Source organism: Canis lupus, chromosome 15, assembly GCF_048164855.1.
Source record: "Canis lupus baileyi chromosome 15, mCanLup2.hap1, whole genome shotgun sequence".
Classification (NCBI taxonomy): Eukaryota; Metazoa; Chordata; class Mammalia; order Carnivora; family Canidae; genus Canis; species Canis lupus.
In genome coordinates this window covers 29,071,314-29,087,521 of record NC_132852.1, presented here as the reverse complement: position 1 = coordinate 29,087,521, position 16,208 = coordinate 29,071,314, and the positions used below count along the sequence as shown (strand labels likewise).

The following is a 16,208-nucleotide window of genomic DNA, read 5'->3' as shown; positions in this document are numbered from 1 at the left end:
ATAAGACATTTTACAAAACCATCCATGTGATGGAAATCTCTTCATTCCAAAAAACTGTATAAAACTGTAAAATAACTGTATAAAATACAAAGACCGAGAGCAAATATTTTTATTTGCAAAAATTCTTTAAAAATAAACCTATTGGGCCAACAGTTGCAAATAAATTAATTAAATAAGCACCTTTCTGCCCCCCCTTTGGCTGTTTTGATTTCAATGAGCTTTCTACTTTCAGCCCGTTTCTGCAATATAAAGAGATTGGCTCTGGAATATAACTAGCAAAAATAAAAAGAAAGATGAGAATTTTACATTGAGACTGGGAATTTGTGTGCCAAGATTCAATCTGTGGTGCCTGGAAAAGTGCTGAGACCTCAAAACTTTGAAAAATTTGTTTTTGAACAGAAATGCTGACACCACTTATCTGTATCAATTCAGCTCTGAATTGTGTGGGTGCAGTGTGCTGCTTTCACTACTTGAAACATTCTGCCTAACTGTGAGGCAGGCAAACAACAGAAAATTGTTTCTGTGACTGTATTCTTGGACATTACCTGGGAACACATGCAAAGACATGTTCTCAGTGTCATGGGAAGAAATAGGAGTCAATCACCTAAATGGCTTAAGTAAATGCAATCCCCTAACACTACCACAGTACTATAATCCCTTCAAATTTGGAACTATTTTCTAATTGGACAATCACCTAGAGAAAGGCTGGCAAACTATCACCTCAGGCCAAATCCACATTTTTTATATAGCCTGTAAGTTAACACTGGTTGTTACATTTTGAAATGATTGTGGGGTGGGGGGGGAGGGGAGGGAGTCAAAAGAAGATTTCACGATATGTTTCACAAAATTCCATTTCTATCTATAAATAAAGTTTTATTGGAATATAGCCATATTAATTTGTTTATGTACTGTCTAGGGATGCTTTCATACTACAATGGCAGAGTACAGTGGTAGCAGCAAAGACCTCTGTCCTACAAAACATAAAATATCTACTATCGGGCCTTTTACACAAAAAGCTGGCCAACCCCTGACCTAAAACATTGCAATTTACAAGGCTTTTTGATATGCATCAAATTTAATCCAGTGGAGAGCATTATGTCTATTCTACAAAGGAAAATAAAAAGAAATGGCTTGTCCAAGGTTATACAGCCAGTATGGAGAGTTACTCACATTCTTTCACATTATCACAAAGCTTCTCTACAAATAAGTGTTATAAATCTTTAGTAATACTCATTAGTATTTGGTTTGTAAAAAAGTTGCCATCTTTTCATTTCTCAAAACCATAATCAAAAGTAATTGCTTAAAGCCCAGCACTTTAGAGTATTTTGGTGGTGAAGGGCCAAGGATTAAACTCTTGAAAAGCATATTTTCCCTGACAACATTAACTAACAGACTTGTCACTCAAAAGACAAACAGAAGTTTCTCCCTTCAATAGCCCAGATACTCCAATGCAATGGAGGAGAATCCTGAACATGTCATCTTTCTTTTCTCTTGGACTCCTTAATATTTCTCATGCAGATATAGCAGATCTTTCTGACAAGGTCAAATTCTTCTGAAATTGAGTTACTAAAGCAATTTTGTACATTTTCTCTGAACATGCCATTGGCCTTGGCCTAAAAATACTATTCAAGCAGAAAAAATAGTTTCATCTTTTCCACTAGGTTTTCCCTCCACATTTTGCACTTGAATAACTACAGAATTTATATTCTTAATCTTTATACCTATCTTCTTTTTATATGTGTATACATATGAGAGAGAGAATATAACAATTATCAATTGATAACCTTATTAAATGCTTCATAAATACAAGGAGTAGGTAACATTCTACTAAGAATAATGGCCAAGTAAATACTTAAATCCAGGAAGAATGAGTTTTAGCCCCTGCTTGACCACTAAATATAGGACTTTGGGAAACTCCCTGGACCTCCCCAGATCTATTTCTTCACCCATATGATAAGAGAGACCACATGACCTTTATGGGCCATTCCTGTTTAAAATTCTCATTAACTCTGAATATGTGTTACATTGTCATTTAAGCCAAACCTCAATTTCACTATTTCTAAATCAGAGATAAGACCTATGACACAGGTGGTTAATTAAAGTAAGAAAGTATTTAGAGGACATAGCACGTAGTGTTCCAAAGATGGTAATATGATAACCCTGTGTTATAGATCGTTTCACTCATGATAAGCAGTTAAAGAAGAGGCTAGAAAGCAAGAATCAGACAGAAAGTGAAAATGGTATTTTTTTTCTTTTTTAAGTTACAAAAATTCATGACAAAACTTCTACTTGGTACACAGGACTATTCCTTGCCCTGCTCACGTGAGGCAGGTAAGATCCCAAGCCCTGGCTGGCTCTTCTCTGTCCTCCTCACTCATCTTTGCACAGACCAAGAGCATGAACTGTGGTCCTTCCATACTCAATGAGAAAGGCGCTCGAATACACTACCACTTTTCATAGTGAAAGATCTTATTTGATAGCTTATGAAATAATCTCTATTATATATTCTTTTATAAACTCAAGTTGTTTCCAGTTTCATTAAAACAAGCTCTGCCTCAAGATTAAAATTTATAATCTTAAAATTTATTAAGTATGACTTCTCAATTGTCATGAGTATTTTTATATTTTGATTTAAAAGATCCTAATTTGAATTTTTTCAATACTATGACTTTATTACAGTCACCAAAGTAGTTTACATTTTTTTAATATTTTATTTAATTATTTGAGAGAGAGAGTTTGAGTGTACAAGCAGGGGGAAGGACAGATGGAGAAGGAGAAGCAGACTTCCTGCTGAGCATAGAGCCCAACATGGGGCTCAATCCCAAGACCCTGGAATCATGACATGAGCCAAAGGCAGACACAACCAACTGAGCCACCCAGGCGCCCCCAAAATAGTTTACATTTAAACTGATCAATCACACCTCAGAGACTGCTTAGCACCATCACATTAACCTTTAAAAAGTTAACATTTCTTAACTGATAACAACAAAACGGGGATATATAGCAGAAGCACCCGATATTGAGCCAAAAGCTCTTTAGTTCTTTTCTAATCTCTTTCCATAAAGTCATATCGTTTGTGGGTTAAATCTCTTATTCTATATGTCTGATTATTTATCTGAATGCATGGTCAACAATACCACTCTTGGTAATGTTCTTAGATTCAACATTTAAGGTTACAATGGATTAAATTGAATACCCTCATCAGGATTTAAATATAATTGGATGAAGCCAAGGCTTGATTAAAAGTAAATGAAAATACGGAAAGTACTTAAGAACAATTAACCTATTTCTTAGGCTCATTTATCCATTTATTCATACTACGCATTTCCAAGCAATACTACCACAGACCCTGGAGACTCTATGCCCACTATCAAGGGACAGTGAACCAACAGGATTAATAGGGGATGATAAGTGCTGGGAAGGAAATGTGCCCCTGTTTATGGGAGTATAGATGAGAGGCATGTGGATTAGACACTGGGATGTGACAACATTATCTAGTGTTAAAGAACCAGGAAAAAATTAGTTATATAAGGGGAAGGAGATAAAGAGAGATTTGAGGTTGAAAAAATGCACATGGAAAATCACAATGGTATATACCACAACACAAATGACTAAAACTAGGTAGTCACAGGAGGAGTATGCAGTATTTTGGGAAAGTGACCAGAGATAAAAATGTCAGGCCACGAAGAGCCGTATTTGCCATGCTAATGAGCTTGAACTTCAACCTGAAAGCTCTGGGAACCCAGTGAAAGATTTAAGCCAGGGAATGACTACTCAGGTTTGACATTATGAAAGATATAAAGACAAGTTTGATTTGGGATAAGTAATGAATGGGGAGAGACTTGAGGAAGGTAGACAATTTAAGAGTCTAGTGAAGTAATGCAGACAGTAAACTGTGAGTTCATGTAGGAAGAACCCTGGGAGAAGGACAGAGAAGCAGCAAGGAAATGTGGTGCTTTATTAGAAATAATGAGTAAGTGAATGAGAAAAATTTAGAACAACTCCTGGATTTAGGATATGGACAACTGCATGGATTATGACACTATGCACTATAAAGGGGTGCATAGAAGAAACATTATTGATCACTTTCTATTTTATTTTAAAATTTCCTTTTAAAATAAAAGGAATTTATTACATATAAGGAATTTCACTTATAGGAAGGACTTACTTTCTTAGTTTTCAAAAAAGTTCTAAAGAGCAAGAATACTAGACAATAAACACAGAAAAGATAGGCAAAGATGGCATTGTGAAAAATGTTCACATCTGCCCATGTAGAATAAACAGCATCATGAGTTTTGGGGAGAAAACAAGACAAAGTTAGAAAGGAAATTCAATGCTTGATTTTCAACGTTCAAAAAAAAAAAAATGAAGAAGAGTAAAGAAAGGTATACTACAACTCCCAGACAAAAAAGACAGAAAATTTTTCAGACAGAAAGAGTCAAGGAAATAGGATGATTTGATAAGAAGTGGTACTGTCACACAAGAAATTATTTCAAAGGTTAAAAAAAAAAAACATCAAATGATCATTTTTAAAAATATTTTATAGAAACTATCAAGATTTGACTACTTAAATGCATGCATAGGGGGAGGTCAGATAATTTAGGAATTACATCTATATTTAGATCTAAAAGCTATCAAAATGAAAAATGGCAGCATAATTTCACTTTGTTGAAAGCAGCTGCAAATGTTCATACACAGCATTACAATATCCTATAGAAAGAGTAGCTCAGATCTAATGCTTTGGTTATAATAAACAAATTTGCAATTAGGAGACATTTTTAGTCCTATACAAGTATGCAGAAACAAAGCCAGAATTCACTTTTCAAGAAAAAAAAAATTGGCAAAGTTTCCTAAACAGAAGCCCCACTTACACCAAATCTGGTACTGTTGGGTGCCAGACATCCACAGCAGGCACAGACGGTGGAGCTCCTATTGCTTGCTTCACAGATTGCTGTCTGGTTACAATTTCTAGTCATATGTGATTCGATGGAGCAGAGAAAACCCCCTGGCTTTCCTCTATTAGTTCTGCATCCATTGCTCCATCCATCAAAAGCAAAAGTAATTGCCCACAAAAATTAAGCCTAGGTATGCCTCTACTTATCCATGTAGCATACCTTTACTCCTATGCAAAGTTAAAGGAATGATTTGATTTACAAGTTGTCAAGCAAGCACAGGTTAAATAAGGCTGATGAGTCAAGAAGCATTCTCAGTGTCATCCCTGCATCTAACTTCCAAAAGCTCTACATCTTTCCTTCCTTCCTTGATTTCTACCCTGAAATGAAAGGAAGTTTCATTTCTTGAATTAAGGGCCAAAACCATTATCACTGCATTGTCTCTTTCAGGGTGGGGGTGGGGAGCGTTTACATGAGATCAATTAATCATTCACACACCCATTCAAACATTTGTATCATGCACCTACTGGATGTTAGGTGCTATGCCATCACCAGCAATAGAAAAGTAAGCACGGCATGTTTGAAAGCTTACAGAAACATCTAATATGTTAAGATGGTTATATCTTTAAAATATAATCTGATAGATGCTATAACAGAGATATGAGCAAAGTGTTGAAAATCCAGAAGGAAGAAACTAGAAATGGTGATCTTTTATTAACCATGCATCTTTTAAAAGCCCCTTCTTCCATCAAACATAGAAACAAGGACATTTCAGATGGCTTTTTGATAGTGCAATGTGTATTTACTCCACAATTTACAATTTCGAAGAGGATTAAGGAAAAGCTAAGGCTCTTGTCTCCCTACTGAATCATACTCTTTCTCCTACTGAATTATGCCAAAAATCAGAACTTTACAAAAAAAAAAACCAAAACAAAACACCAAATCCTGTATTCACTTAAAAATTTTAACACCAGAGACTCGACATACACACACACTTCATATAGTAGTCTCTGCACATAAATTTCCATTTATTCTTATCCTGACATACATCATGCAGGACTATGGTTCATCGCAAGTGCCAGTGCCCCAGAAGAGGGTATACCCTCCTTTATATCAATATTTACTGAAAATTATGCTCAATTTATCTTTAAAAAGGTGAGAGGGAACAGTGAAAGCACTACAAATGGAAACTTTCTAAAAAGTGTGGCAATTTTAGATTTTCAAAGATCTATATTTAGGAGTTCTAAGATTAGGGTTGACCAACAAAACATCACTTTTCCTCATCTCTAACTTCAAGACTTACTTCTTTCCCACATCTCTATCTTGACAAATTGTTTGGGGTTCATGTAGCTTCTAAATTATTTTTAAAAATGGAAACAAGAGTTTCCGATAAGTAGAACTAGCAGTTACCTTCTATACCTAATTTTCTTTTTTTTTTAATTTTTTTATTTATTTATGATAGAGAGAGAGAGAGAGAGGCAGAGACATAGGCAGAGGGAGAAGCAGGCTCCATGCACCGGGAGCCCGACATGGGATTCGACCCCGGGTCTCCAGGATCGTGCCCTGGGCCAAAGGCAGGCGCTAAACCGCTGTGCCACCCAGGGATCCCTATACCTAATTTTCTGAATATTTCTCACCTCACTTAAAATAACACTTCAGAGCAATTGACCATAAGATTAAATTAACAATCTCATTTGTTTGCTTTTTAAAGATTCATTTATTTGAGAGAGAGGAAGAGTACAAGTGGGAGGGTCAGAGGGAGAGGGAATCTCAAGCCAACTCCATGCTGAGCACAGAGCCAGACACAGGGCTCCATCTCACCAGCCTGAGATCATGACCTGAGCTGAAATCAAGAGTTGGATGCTTAACTGACTGAGCCACCCAAGCCCCTCAACATCTTGTTTTAAAACATTATAGACATTTTTATTTCTATGACAGAAAAAGCCCTAACACGTTAACCAAATGAAAATATTAAAAGAATATATGTCTAAAACTACGTGAAGGGCAGCTTCCAATATAAAAATCCATTTGATCAAGATTCACCTTCAGAAGGGAATAAAGACCAAGAGGATTGTGGTTGTGTTAAAAACAAACAGTTCTAATATTTTTAAAGGTGGACATGGAAATATTTACAGATGCCGTGATATAATCTGGACTCTTGCTTCAATATAATATTGGGAGAGATGAGGTGGAATTACAGTTTGGCCATAATTTGATCATTAACTGAAGCCAGGCAATGGTACATGAAGATTAATTATATGATTCTGAATATTATTTTGTGAATACTTTTTAAAAAAAGAAAAATAGGGATGCGTGGGTGGCTCAGCGGTTGAGTGTCTGCCTTCAGCTCAGGGAGTGATTCCAGGATCCGGGATGGAGTCCCACATTGTGTTCCCTGAGAGAAGCCTGCTTCTCCCTCTGCCTAGGTCTCTGCCTCTCTCTCTCTCTCTCTCTCTCTCTCTCTCTCTCTCTGTGTGTGTCTCATGAATAAATAAATAAATATTTTTTAAAAATAAAAATAAAGAAAAACAAAATAAATGGTCACCTAGCAGACTATCAGGGGAAATGAATCAAAACCAGGACATCATTTGCATGAGAGATGTTTCACATTCACATCATATTTATTTCTTAGAACACCTGTGCATTAGCCAAGGACGTTAGGTACCACTGATAGGGATATCCAAATAATATCCTCACACAGACACACACGTAGCATCTTTTCCCTAATAACTAGTGCTTTCCAAACATACTATTACATTTAACAAGAACCCACAATAAAACACTCTCAATCCTCAATCCTCACATACATATATTTAAGAATAATATCACTGTAGAAATATTTTCCCTTGTTAGAGATGGTTTTGCTTTTACTCATTGACTCTCTTTTTCTTGATCTAGACTAAGCATTCTGAAAGTATACCACCTCCATAGGAAAGGTTTTAGTTCTTGAAATTTTATAGCTACATATATAAAAGGTGCCAGTTGAGTACTTCTTAAGTTTTGTTTCTACTGGCATTATTTGTGAGTATCAAGATATATATATCTATATATATATATAGATAGATAGATAGATAGATAGATAGATAGATATTTATAACAATTGTGTACAAAGACTTTATCACAGAAAAATGATAGATGTGGTTGGTACACAAAATCCTGCTGCAAACATACTGATTTACTTAGGAGTGAGTAGTGTTTGTGGCACTGAATGTTTTCTGCTATAAAGCATGAAGCAGCTTAGGCCTTTAACCACTTTGAGCAACCATGAGTGCATTAAAGGATTCATAAAAGAAGCACGCATGATAGAAAGGAAACTACCTTCCACACAACCTATATACCCACCTAGTCTAGTTGTACATATTATTTGAAGTATATACTAAGGAAAGACAGGATGTAGAATTCTCATTTACAAGTCTACATCATTCTTTCCATATTAAGTGATAAAAGAAAGTAAAAGCGAACAATTTCAAATAAGAAATGTAGAACTAGCAGTTACCTTTTTAACAAGTTTCATTTTCTGAGTATTTCACTTCTCCCAAAAAATGATTCTATGCAGCAAATATCCATTAAAGAATGTAAACAATCTTGTTTTTAAGAAGCTGGAGAAATTTTTATTTCTCTGATAGGAAAAATCTAACATGTTAACCAAACTAGAGTACAAACAGATGTCTAAATCTAGAGAGAGACACACACACACACACACGACTCAAAAAGGCATTAATCACAACATAAAGTACAGTAACCATGGCAATCTGTTTCCAAAGTGGTAAATCACAATCAGGGTTTTTCAACAATTTAGGGTATTCCCAGGTATCTCACATATTGCTACAAAAATAATTCAGCCCTGGTGGCTCAGCGGTTTAGTCCCGCCTTCAACCAGGGTGGGATCCTAGAGACCTGGGATTGAGTCCCATGTCGGGCTCCTTGCATGGGACCTGCTTCTCCCTCTGCCTGTGTCTCTGCCTTTCTCTCTCTCTCTCTCTCTCTCTCTCTCTCTCTCTGTTTCTCATGCATAAGTGAATGAAATCTTTAAAAAAAAATACAACAATAACAACATAAATGTCACTTGATTTTCTTTACACTATGTTGCAGCAATTCAGAGGGGGGTTGAAATGACAAAAAAAAGGAGGAGCATCACTAAAAATCAAATTAAGTGTTTTGAATTTTCAAAAATTTTAAATCACTTCTTTTGGGCAAATAAATATGAAGCTGTGGATTCTTTTCAAATAGCATTGGATAATGTGACTTGTTCTCACAAAAGTGAATGTGCCCAGGGACTTCAACTGAGCTTCTCCTTTGCAGATTAGAGCAGGGATTTCCAAGAGGTAGACACTGATCATCAGTGCTCTTCTCATGTGTTCTGTCAATTTCTCTTCCCTCTGAGGCTCCCATACCTTCGCAAATATCAACATTTACTTTCCTTCACACCTTTCCTTTAAGAAACTTAGAATGATAGAACAAAAAGAACATACATGGGGAAAAGAAAGTTGCAACTTTTACTATGAGTTTGGCTACAAACTACCAGTATACCTTGAATAAGTATGTTCAGTGCTCAAAATTTTATTTTCTTTAATCCAAAAAATAAAGAGACTGAACTAAAGGTTCCAGCTCTAATATTTTCTAAATATGTAAATCAGGCATAACTTCTTTTAAATTACAGAACTGATATTGATGTATAATTTTCATCTCATGGTGTCACTGATTAAAGCTGCCACTTCTCATGACTTTGCCCTAAAGATTGTGTATTTTTGATGACACGTTACTCTCTGTAGAAAACCCAAAAGATTCCACCAAAAAAAATTGCTAGAACTGATATGCAAATTCAGCAAAGTCATAGGATATAAAATCAACAGAGAAATACGTTGCATTTCTATACGCCAATAATGAAGAAGCAAAAAGAGAAACTAAGGAACTGATCCCATTCACAATTGCACTAAAACCTATAAGATATATAGGAAATAAACCTAGCCAAAGAGGCAAAAGATCTGTTCTCTGAAAACCATAGAATACTTAAGAAATTAAAGAGGACACAAAGAAATAGAAAAATATCCCATGCTCATGGATAGGAAGAACAAAAAGTTAAAATATCTATATTATCCAACGTAATCTACAAATTTAATAAAATCCCTATCAAAATACCACCACAGCATTCTTCACAGAGCTAGAACAAACAATCCTAATATCCATATGGAATCACAAAAGACTCTGAATAGCCAAAGCAATCTTAAAAAAAAAAAAAAAAAAAAAAAGCTGGAGGCATCAAATTCCAGACGTCAAGCTATATCACAAAGCTGTAGTCATCAACAGAGTATGGTATAGTACTGGCATAAAAACAGACATATAGATCAATGGAATAGAATAGAGAACCCAGAAATGGACCCTCAACTCTATGGTCACCTACTCTTCAACAAAGCAGGAAGAAATATCCAGTGGAAAAAAGACAGTCTCTTCAACACATAGTGTTGGGAAAACTGGACAGCAATGAGCAGAAGAATGAACTGGACCAGTTTTTTATGCCATACACAAAAATAAATTCAAAATTGATCAAAGACCTAAGTGTAAGACAGAACCATCAAAATCCTAGAGGAGAAAATAGACAGCAACCTTTTTGACATCAGCCATAGCAACTTCTTACCAGACACATCACCAGAGGCAAAAGAAACAAAAGCAAAACTGAACTACAGAGAAATGACCAAGATAAAAAGTTTCTGCAGAGCAAAGGAAACAGTGAACAAAACTAAAAGGCAGCCTATAAAATAGGAGAAGACATTTACAAATGACATATCTGATAAAGGGTCGGTATTCAAAATATATGAAGAATTTATCAAACTGGGGATACCTGGGTGGCTCAGCAGTTGGGTGCCTGCCTTGGGCTCAGGTTGAGATCCTGAGATCCAGGATGGAGTCCCATATCAGGCTCCCTGTGAGGAGCCTGCTTCCCCCTCTGCCTATGTCTCTGCCTTTCTCTCTCTCAGTCTGTGTCTCTCATGAATAAATAAATAATTCTTTAAAAAATAAGAATTCAGGGCAGCCCAGGTGGCTCAGCGGTTTAGCGCTGCCTTCAGCCCAGGGTGTGATCCTGGGGTCCCGGGATCGAGTCCCACGTCAGGCTTCCTGCATGGAGCCTGCTTCTCCCTCTGCCTGTGTCTCTGCCTCTCTCTCTCTCTCTGTCTCTCATGAATAAATAAATAAAATCTTAAAAAAAAAAAGAATTTACCAAACTCAGCACCCAAAAAACAAATAGTTCAGTTTAGAAATGGTCAGAAGGGTGACATGTGGGTGGCTGAGTAGTTGAGTGTCTGCCTTCAGCTCAGGGCGTGATCCTGGGATCTGGGATAGAGTCCTAGCAGGAAGCCTGCTTCTCCCTCTGCCTGTGTCTCTACCTGTGTGTGTGTGCCTCATGAATAAATAAATAAAATCTTTTTAAAAAAATGGTCAGAAGATATGAATACATTTTTCCAAAGAAGATATCCAGATGGCCAACAGACTCATAAAAAGATGCTCAACATCACTCATTATCAGGGAAATACAAATCAAAACCATGAGGAAATACCACCTCACATCTATCAGAATGGCTAAAATTAACAATTTAGGAAACAGATGTTGCAAGGATGTGGACATGGGAAACTCTCTTACACTACCAGTAGGAATGCAAACTACTACAGCCATTCTGGGAAACAGTATGAAGGTTCCTCAAAAAGTCAAAAATCTAACTACCCTATGACCCAGCAATTGCACTACTAGGAATTTACCCAAAGGATACAAAAATATGATTCAAAGGGGCACATGCACTCCAATGTTTATAGCAGCATTATCAACAATAGCCAAATGGAAAGAGACCAAAAGTCTATTGACAAATGAGTAAATAAAGAGGTGGTACACACACACACACACACACAAACACATGTACACACACACAAACACACACACACAATGGAATGTTACTCAGCCATCAAAAAGAATGAAATCTTCCCATTTTCAATGATCTGGATGGAGCTGGAGTGTACTATGCTAGGCAAAATAAGTCAGAGAAAGAAACACTGTACGATTTCACTCATACGTGGAATTTATGAAACAGATGAACATATGGGAAGAAAAAAGAGAGAGAGAAGCAAACCATAACAGACTATTAACAATAGAGAACAAACAGGATTTTTAGAGGGAGGTGAGTGGGGAATGGGCTAAATGGGTGATGGGTATTAAGGAGTGCACTTTTTGGGATGAGCACTGGGTGTTGTATATAAGTGATGAATCACTAAATTCTACTCTGAAGCCAGCATCACACTATAAGTTAACTAGAATTGAGATAAAAAATTTGAAAAAAAAAAAAACTAAGGCTATACATTTTTAAAAATTTTATGTGATTAGACAATAGTCTAAATATTTCTATGAAACTCTAACTTATTAAAAGTATACAGAGAAAAAGCTAGAACTAAGGGAAACAAGTATTTATTTCGACAAGGGTAATATATGGTACTAAGTTAAATTCTGACAATTTATAAGTGGAGGGAAATTCAACAGTCTAAACGTTATTCTTTATAACCTTTTTCTCTGAAAAGGAATGTCTGAAGGATACCAAGGCAACATGACAAAGCAACTTTGAAATCCTTAGAAGGTAATTTCCATGGCACATATTGTTTACAACCAGCTAACATATCATATAATCAAGTTACACTTCTAAGGGAAAAATGATCACATTTGTCTCTATCAATTAAGAGGAGAGGGGAAAAAAGAGCAATATAGAAATTAACATATGTAATGTGTGATTGTGACTTGGAAAGAATATTTCACCTAAAAAAAAAAACAAAAAAACAAAAAGAAAAACTATTAGGGACACCCGGGTGGCTCAAAGTTCTGCCTTTGGCTCAGGGCGTGATCCTGGAGTCCTGGGATCAAGTCCCTCACCTATGTCTATGTGTCTCTATGTCTCTGCCTCTCTCTCTCTCTCTCTCGAATAAATAAAATCTAAAAAAAAAATTAAAAGAAAGTTCACTAGAGAGTAAACACAATATGAAAAATCACCACCACACAAGAGGAACTGTGAATGGTTGTCAAAAGAGGCTAACATATGCCCCTGAGGAGAATCGCTCCTGCAAACAGACACTTGGCACAGACTCCATCTCTCACTCTGATTATGTGTAAGGTGTCTACAAAACTACCTGTCCAGTTACAAACATTTACTGAAGGTACTCATACAGATCTCATCTGTGCTGCTGACATCAGACCACAGCAAAATTTCACTAGCTTTGGGGAAAATAAATGGCACGTATTCTCTGAAAAAATTAACATCATTATCTTAAAACTGTATATTTTCAACTGTTCCTTTTATAAAAACTCTAAATATTGATGACTCTGAAGCTATATTTACATAAAATGGTATCTCAGAAGGTCTACTAAAACTTCCCTATCCTCCAAGATCTAGAAAAGTTCTCAAGGATTACCTTGAACCTCTAAACTGAGATTCAAGGCCATACAGTAGATCAAAATAAACTCTTCCCATCTTATCATATCAAACACCTTAATTTTTTGCTAGCGCTACTGTTTTCAAAATCTCTCACATTTCATCCCAAATGGCTTATCAAGTATTTTTCCCCAAAACACAGTACCTTCCCTAGAAGTAATTATGGTGCTAGTTGGATACAATAATTTTTTAAAAGCTTGATAGAAGTAGTTGAATTCATAACACAAAAGTTCACAAATAAGAAACTGCACTGTTAAGAATAAATTTAAAGTTATTTTACACTTTAATTATTTTCTTGATTCAATTCTATTAAAATTGTTTTAGAAAATTATGTAAGCTTATTGTTACCCACACCTCTGTTAGGAAGCTGCTCTGTACTCTGACAAGGAATTTGACAGTAGTCCAAGTGATCAAGTGAACTCTGAATTATTAACTAGGTAGACTTTCTCTTGACCTAATCATGGATCCTGTATTTCAATTAGGTTGAATTGCCTTTTTTTTCTTTTTTAGCACTAGTCAATCTCTGGCCTATATTGTATACATGCACCTTTCATGAAGCCTCACCTTGTTTCCACATCTAGATTACATATTCTATAAGCCTAGGTCATTACTCTGTGCTTTTATCATACTTAATAAATACAAATGTTTATAATTAAAGACTTTATCATGGACCTAATCTTAAACTTTATATTAAATGAGACTCCTTAATTAAACCTTATCTATTCATCCTTGCATAAACATAGCAGAAATGCTGTTTTTGTTTCTGTCAGAAAGGGAAATATCACAGGTAAAAGGGAAAAGCAGAGACAAACCCATTCCAATTTTTACTTGGAAAATTTAAACATCCATAAGGATCCTTCACAAAGAACATAAGAGGTATTGGGATGCCTGGGTGGCTCAGTGGTTGAGCATCTGCCTTTGGCTCAGGGTTTGATCCTGTGGTCCTGGGATCGAGTCCCGCATCAGGCTCCTTGTAGGAAGCCTGCTTCTCCCTCTGCTTAAGTCTCTGCCTCTCTGTGTGTGTGTCTTATGAATAAATAAAATCTTTAAAAAAAAAAAAGAACAGGTATTGAGAGAAAAAAAATTAGAAAGTACAAGGCTACCAAGGTTACAATTATTCTGTTCACAGAACCAGCAGTGTCCTCCTTCATTCATCATATATGCAAGGAATGTCATATGCCTCTACATACGAGTTCTGCAAAATTCAGCAAATGAGTTGGTTCCATTACAAAGTTAGCAATTTATAAGAGATCCAGTCTTCTTTAATTTGGGGGTCTAGTGCTAGGCAAGGTGATTAGATACAGACTTATACAGATAAGTAACTATCTCAGAATGCAAAGTAATGCCTTTTATTTCCTAACATGGCACATGAAATGCTTAGTCATTATGAGGACAGACCAAGAACCACTTTTCTCACACAACTCTAAGTTAAAGCATAATATGGTCACACAGTAACAAAACAGTCTATGAATACTGAAAACAAGAAATAGATATCAGCATGATTCATGTGGGAAGAAAAGAAAAGTTATGAAAATGCTTTCACTTTATCATTCTAAATCCTGGCTAATTTTATAGCCAACAATGATGCACATCTCATTTTGACCTATGTATAATAGTCACCAATGCAAATAAACCTAATAAAATGAACAAAATTAACAAATAAAATTTCACTGTCTTCTAGTGTGAACATGGGATCAGAAGGAAAAAACATTTCCACTTCCTAAATAGGATACAAAATTAACAAGATAAAAAGAAAAAAAGTTAATCTCTGTTTCCAGCAAGTGTGTAAGGATAAATCTGCACATCTGACAAACTTGTACAAGCTCCCGAAATGAAAGGAGAGTGGACAGAAAACTTACATAGAAGTTACTGTAACTAAATGCAGAGATGGCCCTTCCATGGCAGATTTCCAAAGATATCAGCAAAAACACTTTCTCAACTTGTATGGTACCCTGAGGTGTTAAAACTTTATTTTCTGTATGCTAAACTGTCTTGTCAATAGAGTAGAGGTCTGGCAGAATGAGAAGACGTGAAGGGAAAATAAAGTGAAGAGTGAGGTTAAATAAACAGCAGTGACAGTTCTCTGAAAATACCAGCAAAAATACATCACCATGGAGAGAAAGCATAGTTAAGAGTAGAAGACATCACCACCCCAACACCTCACTGTGTGCTGAAATGGCAGAAAGTATGGGAGGGAATAGGAATGGTGCAGAAGACTTCCTGGATACAGTGTGAAGCAGAGAAGTAGAAACAATAGGCACACACACACAGAGAGAAAAAGATCAATCAATCAAATGAGCCATATTTGCAGTGAGCTCTCTGCTTCTCTGCAAGCAACTAAAAAGAGAGTCTTAAGTAGTAAAGTTTGAAAGGCTACCCCAATCCCCCACCCCGTCCCACTCACATCTCTGCTAATACAGCTAAGGCAGGAAGACCCTACTCATTCAATATTGAGAACAAGCATATCTCGTCTTATTGCATCTGGCAGATACTGTGTTTTACAAATTGAAGGTCTTGGCAACACTGCATTGAGCAAGTCTCTTGGCACCATTGTTTCAATAACATTTGCTCACTTTGTGCTTATGTCACCTTTTGGTAATTCTTCCAGGATTTCAAGCTTTTTCATAATTATTATATTTGTTATGATGATGTGTGACCAGTGGTCTCTGATGTCACTATTGTAATTGTTTTGGAGTGACACAAACCATGTCCATATAAGACAGCAAACAAATGATACACATTGTGTGTTCTGACTGCTGCATGGACGGGCCACTCACCCATCTCTCTCCCTTCTCCTAGGACTCCCTATTTTCTAAGACACAACAATATTGAAATCAGGCAAATCAACAACCCTA

The 16,208-nt window shown here is 36.1% G+C and overlaps 1 protein-coding gene and 1 long non-coding RNA gene across 9 annotated transcripts in view; one reads left to right on the top strand and one right to left on the bottom strand.

Moving 5' to 3' along the window:
* The window catches only part of NRG1 (neuregulin 1), a 1,074,255-nt gene that overhangs the window by 983,040 nt on the left and 75,007 nt on the right, over positions 1–16,208 (bottom strand). The window lies entirely within an intron of this gene.
* Positions 1–16,208, top strand: part of LOC140605507 (uncharacterized) — an 83,258-nt gene that overhangs the window by 54,746 nt on the left and 12,304 nt on the right. The window contains exon 5 of one of the 2 annotated variants that reach the window (XR_012008157.1): positions 12,452–12,561. The exons of the other annotated variant lie outside the window; for it this stretch is intronic. This is a non-coding gene — a long non-coding RNA (uncharacterized lncRNA). Of the gene's footprint in view, positions 1–12,451; positions 12,562–16,208 lie in introns of those variants that run through there. 2 annotated transcript variants of the gene reach the window in all.